Source organism: Gossypium hirsutum, chromosome D02, assembly GCF_007990345.1.
Source record: "Gossypium hirsutum isolate 1008001.06 chromosome D02, Gossypium_hirsutum_v2.1, whole genome shotgun sequence".
Lineage (NCBI taxonomy): Eukaryota > Viridiplantae > Streptophyta > Magnoliopsida > Malvales > Malvaceae > Gossypium > Gossypium hirsutum.
Window position 1 is genome coordinate 50,038,311 of NC_053438.1, and position 15,171 is coordinate 50,053,481.

Genomic DNA, 15,171 nt, shown 5'->3' on the forward strand with positions numbered 1-15,171 from the left:
ATGCATGCAGTCATGCAGAGCAAATACCTCTTAATTTCTCATATTAAAAAACTCAATACCAAAGTTTTTACAAAAAATAATGGAGATAATATTATATATGTATATCAAGGCAGAATGATCCCTTACCATATAGAAGTTTTTGCTAGTCTAGAGAGAAAATGGGATTTACACTTTTGAATCCATCCCCTTGTAAAGATCTATACAAACAGATGGGAATGGAGTTCTTGTGGCTGTATACTGAAATCCTAATCATGACAATTATAACTGCAATCTAATAGAAACTATCGCCGGATCACGCTTAACAATCCGAGCTAACCATAACCATATACTGTTTCTCCGGTTTCAATGCGCTTTCAATGGGAGAAAAAAATTTGGTGGAGAAAGTCCAACCTGCATATGTTTCTTCGGTTCTGTTTTTGTCAGCTTTCTGAATCAGGTGAAGCAGTTGCTACGAGTTGATTTGAAGAACTTTGCCACAGCCTGATAGAGATTTTCTTCCTCAAAGGGCTTCGACACATCCATCCATCCTGCATTTAAGGCACTCATCATAGGTGGCATGAATCACATCAGCTGTCATGGCTAATATAGGGACATGCCACTCACCCTTCCTGCCTGAATCTTCATCCATGCCTCCGTTCATCTGTTCGTTTGCCTTGCTCTCCATCATTCGAATTGGATGAGTTGCCTCAAAGCTTAAATAAAAATTCAAGGTATTATTAACTTTCCAATTTATATGACTCAGATGTAAATGAGGTTTTCGGGCAGAAAAACAAATAATCAGAAACGAACCATGTGCTACTAATTTCGATCCCAATAGCCATAATACAAGCACGTACACATATAGATGAAAGTAAAAGCACAATATCATAAGCGAAAATGGTATACATACCCATCCATTTCTGGCATCTGAATGTCCATGAAGCATGCATAGAAACAACATGGAAGCTGAAGCAATTTAAGTGCAGCTTTTCCACTTTCCCTACATTCTACAGCAGCTCCAAACTTCTTCAATGCACCTGCAAAAACTCTTTGATGTGCCATATTGTCATCGACTACTAATATTTTCTTCCCGCAGAGTAGACCCTGAAGGACCGGAGATCCATTCAACATGTCTTTTCCTGCCTGCCTCTTCTTCCCTATCCCCAGCACCTGTTGAAGACAAGCAGCCGCCATACTTGCCCTCATTGGTTTCATAATCACAGTATCTGCAAAACCTGCTGCCTTTGCTTTCTCGAGTTCCACATTCGTAATATTTTTTGCGAGTAAAATCACCTTAGGCAACTTAAACACATGTCCATTCTGTTTTCCCTCCAACATTCATAAGCTCAATCCACCATCCTTGCTAGAGAGTCATAAATTTTTCTCAACAAGAACTATATCTGGCTGGATTTTACTTCTGCAATATTCAATGAAGTAACAAAGTTAAAACATTTTGATAAGATGAATAGAAGGTAACATGTTATTTTCCTCAATAATCTAAACAGAATTTTCAACAGAACTTTCTCCAAAATAGTATTCTAAGTTGGAATTCAACTTACCCACATGTACAACCATTTTTACTGGATGCAGAAGCTGCACTCTTGATACTATTTGCAAATTTAACCAGAATACCAAGCCTCTTCAAGTGGTACCTGGTTACAGCAGCTCATACTGGTTTTCCGTCAACTACTATTGCTTTCAGTCCTTTGAAACCAGAAGGAAGTTCTACAATGGATTTTTTCGTATCATTATACGAAGCTTTGTTACACCTCTTGAAAACAGTAGTGAATGAGAATGTGCTTCCAACTTGTGGCCTACTAATGAAGCTTATATGACCACCCATTAACTCAACCAAACACTTGGTTATGCTCAAGCCTATACCAGTGCCACCATAATTTCTCGAGGTTGAACTATCTGCCTGCATAAACGGGGTGAAAACCCGATCCTGCACGATTAAAGGGATCCCAATGCCAGTATCCTCTACAGATACCATCAAAGTGAAACCCCGAGAAGCTTCATCTATTGTGTTTACTGGGGCATCATATCGTAATTCTTCGTCGACAACTAAGTGCCTGAAGGAATCCCAACTGTTCCGCTCATCAGCTGCTTCATAGCCGGTTTTAAACTGGCATGCACTTGATATCAGCAGACCTTCATCTGACCCTCCATTCAAACAAGTTTCCACTTTAGTGTCTGCCACAGGCTGTGTGCTTTCAGCTAGATGGACTTTAACAAATATGTGTCCTCGTTCTGTGAACTGTCAAACAAACATGTTTACCTAGTTAAAAGAAATTTTACGAGAGCAATAACCAGTTATTTTAGCAAATAAACTCAATTAATGCCAAAGCCTCCATCAATAGATACCACTTACTTTAACAGAGTTCCCAACAAGATTGGTGATTATCTGTCTGAATCTCCCCAGGTCCCCCATAACCATTTCCGGAACTTTATCAGAAACAAAGACTGCCAGCTTCAGTTCCCAAATAAATCACCATGTTTGAGTCATTGTAATGCATGAGGAACATCCCCGTTTGATGTCAACAACCCATCAAAACAGAGAAAGGATCGAGTTAGTTAGAGCATTATAAACCAAAGGGGTTTTTCTCGTGTCCTCGTAGGCATCCCCTAAGCCTATAGGAACCATCTAACTTAAGAGAAACATACTGGAAAATGAAGCACTGGGTTTTCTATTAGTTTTGTCCCGACTTACCTCGACGCCTTTGTTTCTAGACTTCTCAGAAAACAAAGAGAGCACATTATCAAAGATCGATCGAATGTTGAAGGGGACCGTTTCCAGCTCTAACTTTCCAGCTTCAATTTTTGCCCTGTCAATCACCTCATTTATCAATGTTATCAATGCCTTTCCGCAAACTTGAGCGGTCTGAGCATAACCTCTTTGCGTTGAACTTAAATCCGTATCTAAAAGCAACGCAAGCATCCCTGCAACCATTCAAAAAACTGTCAGCATTTATTTGGATTAAAAGGGGTAATTGTTGGTGCACATATATTTCACAAAGAAAAACTTGAGGAGAGATATGGCACATACCAAGAATACCATTCATAGGTGTCCTAATTTCATGAGGAACTGTTGCCAAGAACTGTACCCAGAGAACAAATAACAATCAAGTCATAATAAGTTTTAGCTTGGAAACGCATGGATAGATAAATCTTGAAAACCATACCTGCGATTTGGCAACATCAGCAGCTTCCGCTCGAACTTTTAGCTCTTGCATTTCGCGGAAATCATCCTCAACTTTAAGAATGTGTATTACCGCACCATATAAGATGTAGCCAACTAATAAGCAGATTACAAAGAATAAGAACACATTTGTAAGGGCGGTCCATGATGTGGGTGCCTTCTGATGATATCTGCTCAGAACACCAAATTGTAAGTGCTTGTAGAAACAACTCCAGTCATTCTACCGAACTTCTGAAAGTGTAGAAAGTAGTCAGTATACACTTACCTACATATCATTTGATGCTTCCGGAACGGATCTCCAAAATCAAGCTTGCTTTCATGGACCACAGCCCAGTCACCATCTTGATTTTGGTGACCATACATGACCAAGGGATCTGAAGAGTTGGTAATATCGTATACATTGACTAGAATCGCCTGATTTCCAGCAAGTTGCCCGAGTAGATTCTCCACTAGGGACTCCACATCAATGGCTCCACCGAGGTACCTGTGTTCATTTAAAAGTTTGTTTATACCCAAGGAAAAACTATGTTTGCTGATTGGGTCTAGCAGGCCCGGTTATCCCCATTCCTAATCCTAAATAGAATGTAACGACGTAAGTAGGGGTGTTCATTCGGTTAACCGATCGGTTAACCGACCCGAAATAGCATTAACCGAATTAACCGACCTTTCAAAATTTTTAACCGTTAATCGAACCGAAATTTTTTCAAAAAAATTAACCGAACCGAAATTTTTTCAAAAAAATTAACCGAACCGAAATTTTTTCGGTTAATTCGGTCGGTTAACCGAATTAACCGAAAATTATATTTTTTTTTATTTTTGGTTAAAAATTAACCGAATTAACCAAATTAACCGAATTACCCAAATTAACCGAATTACCCGAATTACCCGAATTAACCTAATTAAATCATACATAATTAAATTATTTTTTAGACTTTTATATTTTAGTTTTAGTTTTAGTTTTAGAATTTTATTTTTATTTATTAAATTTTTTGTAATTTTTATGATTGGGTTGGGTTGGGTAATTGGGTTGGATTGAATACTTAGGTTTGAATTGGGTTTAGGTGAATAGTGGGCCTATTTATATATTATAATTTTATTTATTAATTTTTTCGGTTAACCGAAAAAATTCGGTTAACCGACCGGTTTCGAACCGAATTAACCGTTAACCGAAAAATCAAAAAATAATTAACCGACCCCCGACCGAAAAATTTCGGTTAACCGACCGATTAACCGAATTCGGTCGGTTAACCGAATTTTTTCGGTTTTACCCGAATTGTGCACACCCCTAGACGTAAGGATCCATATATAAACATAGTATCTATTTAAATACGCTCGAATCACCCCTTCTCATAATGAGAATCTATATAGTCCTATTCTAGTCTGGTCCGGTATGGAATGACCTTATAATCATGGAATCAACTCGATCATTAAATTACAGATTATAAGTTCATAACCCCAGCCCATTCCCATTTTGGGTCGAACAGATCTACTAATTCTTTGATTCCAGTTAGTAAAGAGGGACCTTGAACTAAAAAATAGATTTTAGAAGTTAACTGGATGCTAAACTAAAAAAGGGTACCTTGAGCCATTGCAATAATCAAGTTCATTGATATTCCTAGTATAGTAGGTGTTATCACACATACATTCTCAATTCGATGGAATTGTTTGATCTTAAAGGGAATCTTCAATAATTTAGCATATGAGGGGTTATTTCTTGATTTCATCTAGTCATTAATAACTTAATTATTTTCAGATAATAGTAGATAAAAACAACACTAGTAAGGAAAAGAAATAGTAATATTTACAAAAATCATTGTTATGAATGTGTGTATATATATAAACATTTATTTCAATTAATATTGTAATTTGTAAGACAATGAAGTCTAGTTCATTAGGAAGAAGCATTCTAATATTAAGGTTCCGAAGTTTTCTTTCTCACCATGGTCGGATTTGATATTCATGTGATTCATTTATTTGTTTAATTTTTTTATTAGGGTCCATTTGTTTGCATATAAAATGTTTTAGGATTCATTGTTTTACAGTGTTTATTTGTTGAAAAATAAATTTCCAAAGGAAAACATTCTCCAAAAAAAAGATAAAGGAAAATGTTTTACCATTTTTTTTTCCGTAAGACATTTTCTAAACTGATAAGGCTCTGTTCACTGTCCTCCTTGTCGAGGAAACAAAAAGGGGAAGCTTTCAGAGTAACGAAGGGGGAGCTCTCTTCACTGTCAAAGAAAACAGTCCCTTATATTTCAATTTTATATTTTTTATGATTTAGTCCTTGAAATCCAATTTTTTACTATTCTACAATATAATTCCTCAAAAATAGATTTTCTTATTCTATACTTCAGTCCTAAACCTTGTTGTGTACAATTTTGCAAAAAAATCCATTTTTTAAAATTTCTAGATTTTATAATTTAGTCATTACAACTAAAATTGTCAAAATTTCCAAAAATTACTCCTTGATTTTTGAACAATTAAACTTTCGTATTCCATTTTTAAGAATTGTAAATTCTCAAATGATGTAAATTAGTCCTAAAACACAAGTTTTGAAATCTTTACAATTTAACCCCTATAGTTTCAAACTTTACTATTTTATGCTCAACTTTCCAAATCTTCATATTTCATAATCATATAATTTAGTTACCACAACAATGTTTCAGAATTCACTACTCAAACCCTTAGAATTTGAAATTTTAAAAATTTTACAATTTGGTCCTTACTTTAATTTTTATTAAATTAAATCATTTTTCAACTTACTCATCCAAATAATATTCAAAATAAATATTTATCACTTTCAACTTAATTAAACATAAATTTATAGATATAAATTTATATTCCCTAATGTACGAAATTAACAATTAAACTTAACTAAGTAAATTAAGATTGATTAAATCTAAAACATTATTAATTAAAATATAAATAAGCTTTATGAAATAAACTCAATTAAATAATGAAAAGATAATAAAATCTCAAATGTATATTTGTTTTATTGAAAACAGCTTTTAAAAAATACTTTTAGGAAATCTACCAAACAACAGAAAATATTTTACACAAATTCATCCAAACACCATAAAATATTACATTTTCCAGAAAAGTAAGTCATTTTCTAGAAATCATTTTCCGAAGTCATTTTCAGTAAAACAAACAAAGCCTTAATTTTTTAAATACCGAATACAACGATATAAATTAAGATTTGTTTGATTATGATGTTAATATAATTTGAAAATAACTCCAATTTTTTAAAACCTTGGCAGGTTAACAAAAGTAATATATTCAATGACTATATTTAGAGGTGGCAAACAGGTGATTGGGCTTTATTCGTATTTGGATTTTGTCAGGTTTGGAGTTTTTCGGTCTTGGATAAAAAATTCAAGTTTGGACTTTCTCGGGCTTAAATTTTTTCGGATTCAGGTTTTTTTCAAGCTCAAGTCTTTTCTGACTTGGAATTTTTTAAATTTAGATTTGGGTCGAGTCGGACGAGCTCTAACAGATTCAAATATTTTTAAATTTTTTAAATTATAAATATTTTAATTTTGAATTAATAATTCATTTTAATTTTATACAATGACAACAATTCAAAATTATCTTATAAATAGCATAAATTATATATATTTAATAAAATTCATTAATATAAAATAATTAAAGTGATTATTGTATATAAAATTTGTTATTATATGATATGTACATGAATTGACGAAAATATCATTTGTTGTTTATTAATATATTGTATTGACAATTGAATAGCTTTTATCTTTCTTATTAGCTTTATAAACCTAATACATATATTCTAAAATATTTATTCCAAAATCCAAACAAATTATATCAAGCCTAAATCCAAATAATATACCCATTATTACCTAAACTAAAAATAATCTAATTATAGTCCAAATCTTAAGTACAAAATAAAAAGAAATGAAACCTTATATCTAAATAGTTAAAATCCAATTTAAAATCTAATTATTAAGATATTAAAGTTTTAGTAATATTTTATGTATTACTATTTTTTTGGCTACAAATATGTATTATGTAATATACTAAATTACACATAACTATATCTTTTATTATATAATCTATAATATAATAATAATTATATATATACACACTAATAGTTATATACTATATTATTATATTAAGTAATAGTATATCATCTATAGGTAACAATTAAAACAGACTTAACTAACCAAATCAAGCTAATTTAATCAAATCAGTTGGTAAATTCAAATTTTTCGATTCAATTTGGGTGTTTTCGATTTAAGGCCGAGTTAGATAATCAGTTAATTTGGTGTTGGTGGTCCGATTTTTGTTTTAAAATTCAAAATTGTATAAACTAAATTAATCGACTTTACACCTATTAATATAATATATATTTAAACTCAAACTCAATACCAACTAAACTCAAACCTAAGTCCTATTTAAACTCTACTCAAAATCCAATCTAAATAAAAATAAACCCGGTCCAAATTGAAAAATTAATATAAAGATTAAATTGACATATTATGTCATTATATATTTTATATTATCATTAAATTTAAATTTGATAGATTTTAATCATTATTAATTTTATATATTTTTTATACATATATAATTATAGTATTACAAATATTTTTATATTCAATTAATGTTGTCAAAAGTTCATTTCACTATATAATTTAACGTAAAAATATATTATTAATTACTATTTGTTAATAATACAATTTTAATAGAAATATGTAATGCTTATGAATACATTTTCATAAAATAAATAATTATCATTTATTTATATTTCAACTTTATTTTAAATAATATCATATAAACATTTTAATTATTAATGTCTATGGTTGTTAAATTATAAACTCAAGCTTTTTTGGGCTTTATATTGGATTAATCTTGGGCTTGAGCCAAGCCGAGCTCAAGCTTAGGCTTTCTTAGGCCCGAATTTTCTCGGGCACAAGCTTAAACTTTCTCAGACTTGAATCCTTACGAGCGAACTTTTGCGGCCAGGGCAGTTTTGCCAACTCTAACTATACTAATATATAAAAGCAAAAACAAAAATTCATTGAGAAAATGGTAATGATCAGGTGTAGCCAAGCCGGCAAAATTTGGGAGAAAAACAGAAGATTTCTATATAGCATTAAATTTTCTGCTTAACTTATATACCTTCGAATAACTAACTTCACCACCCCAAATCAAAACCAAGGTCTAAACTATAAACATATTGGTTGAAATGTGCATTCTAGCACAATTTCATCTACAATAAACTCTAAACCTTTTTAGTCATCATCAACACTCTCAAATTATCTTGTGCAACTTTTTCATTCAACCAATAAATTTCAAAACTAAGTCAGACATATTCACTAACTCTAATAGGCAAGAGCTTGCAAACAATAAAGTGGGATTCCAATATAAAGATAAGGTGCAGGACATACCCTGCAGTGGCTACAATTCGCTCTTCCATAGTCGGTTTTGGCGGGAGCTTGGATTTGTAAACAGGGAATGTCAACACAACACCAAGATGATGAGAACCGAGTAGCCTGAAAGGGCTAGTTAGGACAGCTTTCCCAGTAGCCCTAGCCCTTACGATGTTTTCTCGATCCTCCTGCACATTGGCAGTCAATTCTAACAATGAAATTAAATGTAAAGCCTAATAACCATAAACAGCAAAGTATTTACCTCCCCAGACATCATGTCAAGTGATTCAATGTAAGAAATAGTTTCTTGAGAGAATATCAGAGGAGCGTATTCATCTCGGAGACGAGAAGGTTCTCTCTGCATTGCCTTTATTGTCCAGCCATGTTGCTTCTCAAATTTCTCCCTCCCAGAATGTACCACTCTTTCTGCATAGGCCACCCCACTAAGCAATGGCCTCTCGAAAGCAGCTCTAGCAGTGTACTCCGCAAAGGTCTCCTGCATTTCTTGCAAAATAAGCCACAACCAACTCATATGTCATTCAGGATTTTCAAGACCAAAACTAAATTTTACAAACCTGATCGATAGCAGATGGATTCTTGTAGTAATGGAAAGTGGCGACAAGAAGGGCTAAGGCATGAACATGGTTAACACTAACACTGAACTGATCCTGCAACATCCTCGCCCTTTGGTCACACATGCTACTTAGTACTTCTTCCCTCCTCACGTTGTTGTCCGCATCCATTTTTTTGTAGATCCAAGTGCTGATAAAACCCATCACCATTACCCAAAGCAAAATAAGTTTTGGTAACCAATCCCTGTTAGACTGAATAAATGTGTATCCTCTTTTGGTCCCCATTTGTTCATTCCCTTTGACAGCCACTGATTGGTGGTGATGGCTTTGCTGCAATTTAAGAACCATTACCAAATGCACAATACCATCTCAACTTGTTTTTCTTCTTCTTTCTTTGATACCCACTTCATATCTAAGCTAAAAAACACAAGCAAACACGGACTCACCATACAAGGCAAGTTATCAATTCTCAGAGACAAGCATGAGTTTCAAAAGATGTAAAACAGCTCAAACTCCAAAAATATCTCATTATCTCCCTCAATAGAAAAATGAGGTTTTCTTTTTTCTCTTGCTATATTTAATAAAAAATGGGATTTCACAGAGGAACAACACTAATCATGTTAACTTCCAAGCATGAAAGTGGTGTCTTAGTTTAAAGCAACAAAGGCAAATTGAGAAGAGCACCTTCACTGTTTATTTTTTCTACATTAAAATCAAATCCTGCAAATTGACCAGCAACAAATCTCGCAGCAGAGCACAAAAAGTAAAGACCACAAATAAAGAAAAAAGAAAGAGAAAGATGTTTGGAGAAAGAAATGCGGGGGTCATTTTGAAAGGGAACAGTGTTTTGCCTGTACATTATAGTACCTTGAATAATATATATCTAAAGAAATAAAGTAGAAAGGTGTGTTTTTTTCTCCCTTGGCTCTGCTTTGATCTGTTCTTCCTTTTTCTTCTGTTTAATGCACATTTTATTTATGTATATTGTTTTCCCACTTTCTTCTTTGCTTTTCAAAGTAAAACTAAATCGACTTTTTAAGATTTTTGCAGATACGTTGTTGCCACTGTGTATCATAATTCAAAATTTATGAGTTTTGTGTTAGTAATTGGTAGAGAAAAAGAAGTTGGTAGAAATTTGAAAGAAAGAAATAGAAGATGTTGATGGAATAAGTTGGAGATGGGATGGGGACCAAAACCACAATATTTCATCATTCTTGTATTCACACTTTTACGTTTTATCTTTTATCTCATCTTAACAATTCTTACCCCTCCCACTCGATGTGGATGTCGGCCATGTGGGCTTGCTGCTACTGAAGCCCCACAGGCATCATTTTCCCTAAAAACATGTAATCTTTCGGGATTAATTTCATAGTAGGTCCTCCAATTTTAATTTGGTTCTAAATTTCACAATACTTTTATTTTGTGTTCGGGATTCCATTTGTTATATTATGAAAAAATTAATTGGATTTCAATGTACTATATATTTACAAATTTATTAACACTCATAAATTCCTTACCATTTTTAAAATTACTGCTAAATAGGCATTCATGAATTTCATAAATAATATATTTATACATTATCACTTAATTTTGAAATTCAAATAAAAATCTCAATGGCTAACTAATTGGGTTTTTTAAATATTAACATTATATAATTCAAGTTTTTCCGTGTTTTGGTTTGGATATTAAATATTAGCTTAGAAGTCAATTTATATTAAAAAGAGGGTAATTCATAAGAATTGTTCTTAAGCTTTGTTTAAATTTATATTTTAGTCATCAACTTTCAAAAGTTGCGTAATAGTCGCTAATGGTATTAAATTGTTGCATTTTTATCACTAGACTGTTAACCTCCATTAAGAAAAGTAACGTTGCTCCTTAATTCAAAAGGTTAATAGTTAATACTATAATTAAAAATTTATTTTGATATTTTAAATTTTTCTTAACAATAATTGTTAAAAAAGTCTTAAAATAAATTATAAAATCATATAAAAAAATCAATTGCAACAAAGAAAAGCCAAGAATTTTGCGGCTAATTTTTATATCCAATCTCATCAAAAATTAGTCTTTGAACTTTCACAAAAAAAACATTAAATACACATTCATTTTCATCCTACTCATTTTTTCATTTGCTTTGTTGTTTTACACATTCTTTATTTTCATCTTTCTTTACCTTTTTTTTCTCCTTTTTCATGCAAATCAACACTAGCTCCACTCTTCATAAATTATTAAAAATAATATATATATTTTTTATTTATAGCTGAAAGTAAAATCTTGACTTGAAATTCGATAAAAGAAATAGTGGATTTGGAGAAGAAAAAGAGCACTTCGTATTATAAAATTTTCCAAAATTGAAAGTTACTCAAAAACCTAATCAATCTAGTAAATAGAGTTACAAGAAAGAAATGATGGGTTTAGAATAAAAAAAACTAGGGTACTTTGTATTATAAATTAAAAAAAAATCTCAAATTTCAAAAATTTGAAACTTACCAAAGAATTGAAACTATATAATGGAATATTTCGCTCTTCTCTCTTGTCCTCTTCATTCTTAATATTTTCTCATTTATTTCTTTTCATAATAATTAGGAAAATCCTACAGATAGGCCATTGATGATAGAAAATTTTACTATTGTTAAGAATGAAAGTAATGTTTTAAGCCTAGATTTTGTTTCAAGTTAAGATTTTGCTTTGAGTTATAAATAAAACACATATACATTATTAATGATTTGGGAAGAGTGGAGCCAACGCCAATCTACATGAAAAAAGAGGGAAAAAAGATAAAAATGAAGAGAGCATAAAACAACAAAGCAAATGAAAAAATGAGTAAGATCAAAGTGAATGGTATTGTAAATCCATTAATAAATGAATGTCCACAACCCCCACAAATTTATCCTATTGTAATCCCTAAAGAATGTGTAAATTCGTTATCTTGTAAACTCTAAATCATTTATCGGGTACCTTAATGTTGGTCCTTAATAATTTGTAACTTATGGTACTTGAAACCTTATAAATAGAGGGCATGTGCAAGTTTATTGTATCTCTAAGTAAAAATTGAATCATCATTTTATTTCTTTATCTTTCTTTCTCTCTTAATCTTTGTATTCTTCTTTTAGTTTTATAATATGTTATCAGCACAAGCCTTTACAAGTTCATAGCAAAGTTCACGTCATTGCGACTATATATAACTTGCTCGTAAAGCTCCCGTTGAACTATATACGATATACGATATACATATCATTGTTGTAATTTGTTCATTATATTTCTATAAAAAGAGACATATTCAAAGCATACAAATCAAATTTATATAAATATTATAATGATAATTATGAATACATATTTTTTTAAGGTTACTAAAAGAAATTTCAATTATTTCAATTTGTCTTAAGTTATTATTATGACTATTCCTCTCTATGCCAATATTTGACATACATATTATTATTCCGCAAATTTGGTATATATATTTGGATTGTTTTTCTATTGAGAATGCTTATTATTTTACAATTTTTTTAGTGAGAATAATGTCAAATCTTGTCAAACTTGAATTTACGGCCTTAGACATCTCAAGCAAGAATTATTTGTCATGGGTGCTAGATGTTGAAATTCACCTAGATGCTAAAGGTCTAGGAGTAGATGAGGAAGCATCTAATCAATACAAGGCAAAAGTAATGATTTTCATCCGTCATCATCTGCATAAAGAATTAAAAGTGGACTATCTCATTGTAAAAGACTCTTGTAAGTTGTGGAATAATCTGAAAGAACGATCATCATAAAACAATAATACTCTTTAAAGCTCATTATGATTGGATGCACTTATGGTTGTAGGATTTTAATATTGTAAGTGAATACAATTTGGAAATTTTCAAAATTAGTTCTCATCTGAAATTATGTGGAGAAAACATAACTGATGAGGATTTGTTAGAAAAAAACATTTTCAACCTTTCATACTACTAATATGCTCCTGCAGTAGTAATACTGTAACACCCCAAACTCGGCCGAGTAGATTCAACCCAAATACAACGTGCCACATTAGCCATTGAAGTGACTTTCCGTTAACTCCCAACCTAACCTCCAACACACCACTTACTTATAGCATGAAATATGTTAAGTTATTACATAATAGCAAAATGTACTTATACATAGTATATAAAACATGCGAGCTTACAAAACAAATAAAGGAGTGGTTCACCTGTCAAATAGTAGAAATACTTAGGGGTATGCAAACATCAAATAACAAAAGTTCTCATAACAGCATTCAACATGAGTTTGCAACACATAAAGTATGAGTTCATTCAAAAGCATAAGTTCGCATACAATAGTATAGGTTCCCTAAAAATCAATTGTTCACATAATACTAAAGTTCGCAATATACAATATGGTTTCACAAAAAAACAAACTTCGCAAACAAATGAATCATGCATGCAAGGGTTTTTATTCTTTAGTAGGGTTCGTATAAGTAGAAAGACTATCTCTATCAAGGGTACGCATGTAATTTTTGAGGTTGTAGAAAAAAACTACTTAATAAATCTGACTCGCATATCATGACAATAGGAAATACCCGTCACACTCATGCATGAATAAACATCAAACTTTATTCATAATAAAGGATAATAAAATGTTTTAAGACATGGTTCGCAAAGATAAACTTAAACTTTAAAAGAAATTATTTAATAACAGAATCAACTTACGATAAATCTAAACCCATATAAAGTAATAAACGCCATCACCCAATTCCCAAGTTCGCTAGTATCTATTCAAGGATGAGCCTCACTGAGTCATCTACTTTACACTGTCATCCGCGACCAACCTTCCTGTGAAGTAAGAGAGGAGTGGATGAGTTCATTGAGAACTCAATGAATAATCAAGAATCGGCAGAGTATGCTTACAACACAGAGTTTAAAGTAGAAAGAATACTTAGTCTAAAAATAGTTTTCACGTGCTGGGTTCTTGGTGAAAGATTGCAAGACCCAATTCGCAAATCCTGTTTGTTAGAAAACATAAATTTGTAAAATAGATTTGCATGTATTTACTGAAAATCAAAATTAAACACTTAGCTTGTGCTTGATCGAAAATGAAACTTATATAACATGAAAATGCTCGCATACTTGTCTTATCAGAATGGCTGAGAAACATAAAATATGTTCTCGCACTTAACACATACTTATTAGAATCTCGTCTCGTTGGATAAGCGAATCTCCTTATAACGCCTCAGAATGACTCAAAGAGTCCTTATAACATGTTTCATAAGTGCAGCGCAATGCAATACACTCTCTTGTACACCAACATGTCCCAGTGAATGGAGCATAACTCGGCATTTCCTTATCTCTCCACATGTCCCAAAGCCTTAATGCCCAAAATCACAAAACTGAAATGTGAGTACTCACAATCCTTTGAAATACCAATGTATCTAACATAGGCTCACAAATGAGCATACATATAGACTTATCACAGAGAGCTCACATAGGGAGCTTTCTTATCACATAGAGTTCGCACGAAAGCTCATAAAATATAATTTATAAAATATACTTTACAAACATATCTTAAAATATAGGCTCATTTAGGATAATGTATAAAACATATCTTTAAAATCATAGGTTATAAACATATCTTGAAAATAGAGTTTCAGAACTTGAAAACAGAGGTTTGAAGAAAACTTACTTTTGGAGCTTAGTTTTAGAAATAAAGTTCTCAAAAATCATAACAGTTCGCACACGGGATACAAACCATAAACATTCATGCTGAAAAACAAATCAGTTAGCGAACCTAGCTTTCATGACAATCACCTAACAAGACAAAACTTGATTCAGATTACTTAAACAGACAAAACTTTCAAAATTCACGCATGCAAGCAAACCTAGCTTTCTGGACAATCACCTAATAGGACAGAAACTTACCTTGGGTTCTATGAACTTGATTCAAAATAGAGACTTGTCAACAAAATATTTAATGAGAGAATTCTCATAAAATAAGGGTCGTATTTATAGACCTAAGTGTCCTGGAAATCTTAGGATACCCTACTTGACCTAGGAAAGGT

The 15,171-nt window shown here is 31.9% G+C and overlaps 1 pseudogene; it reads right to left on the minus strand.

Annotated features, from left to right (window-relative positions):
* Positions 1–64: 64 nt before the first annotated feature.
* On the minus strand, positions 65–10,274 carry LOC107909963 (histidine kinase 4-like; annotated as a pseudogene).
* Positions 10,275–15,171: the final 4,897 nt, after the last annotated feature.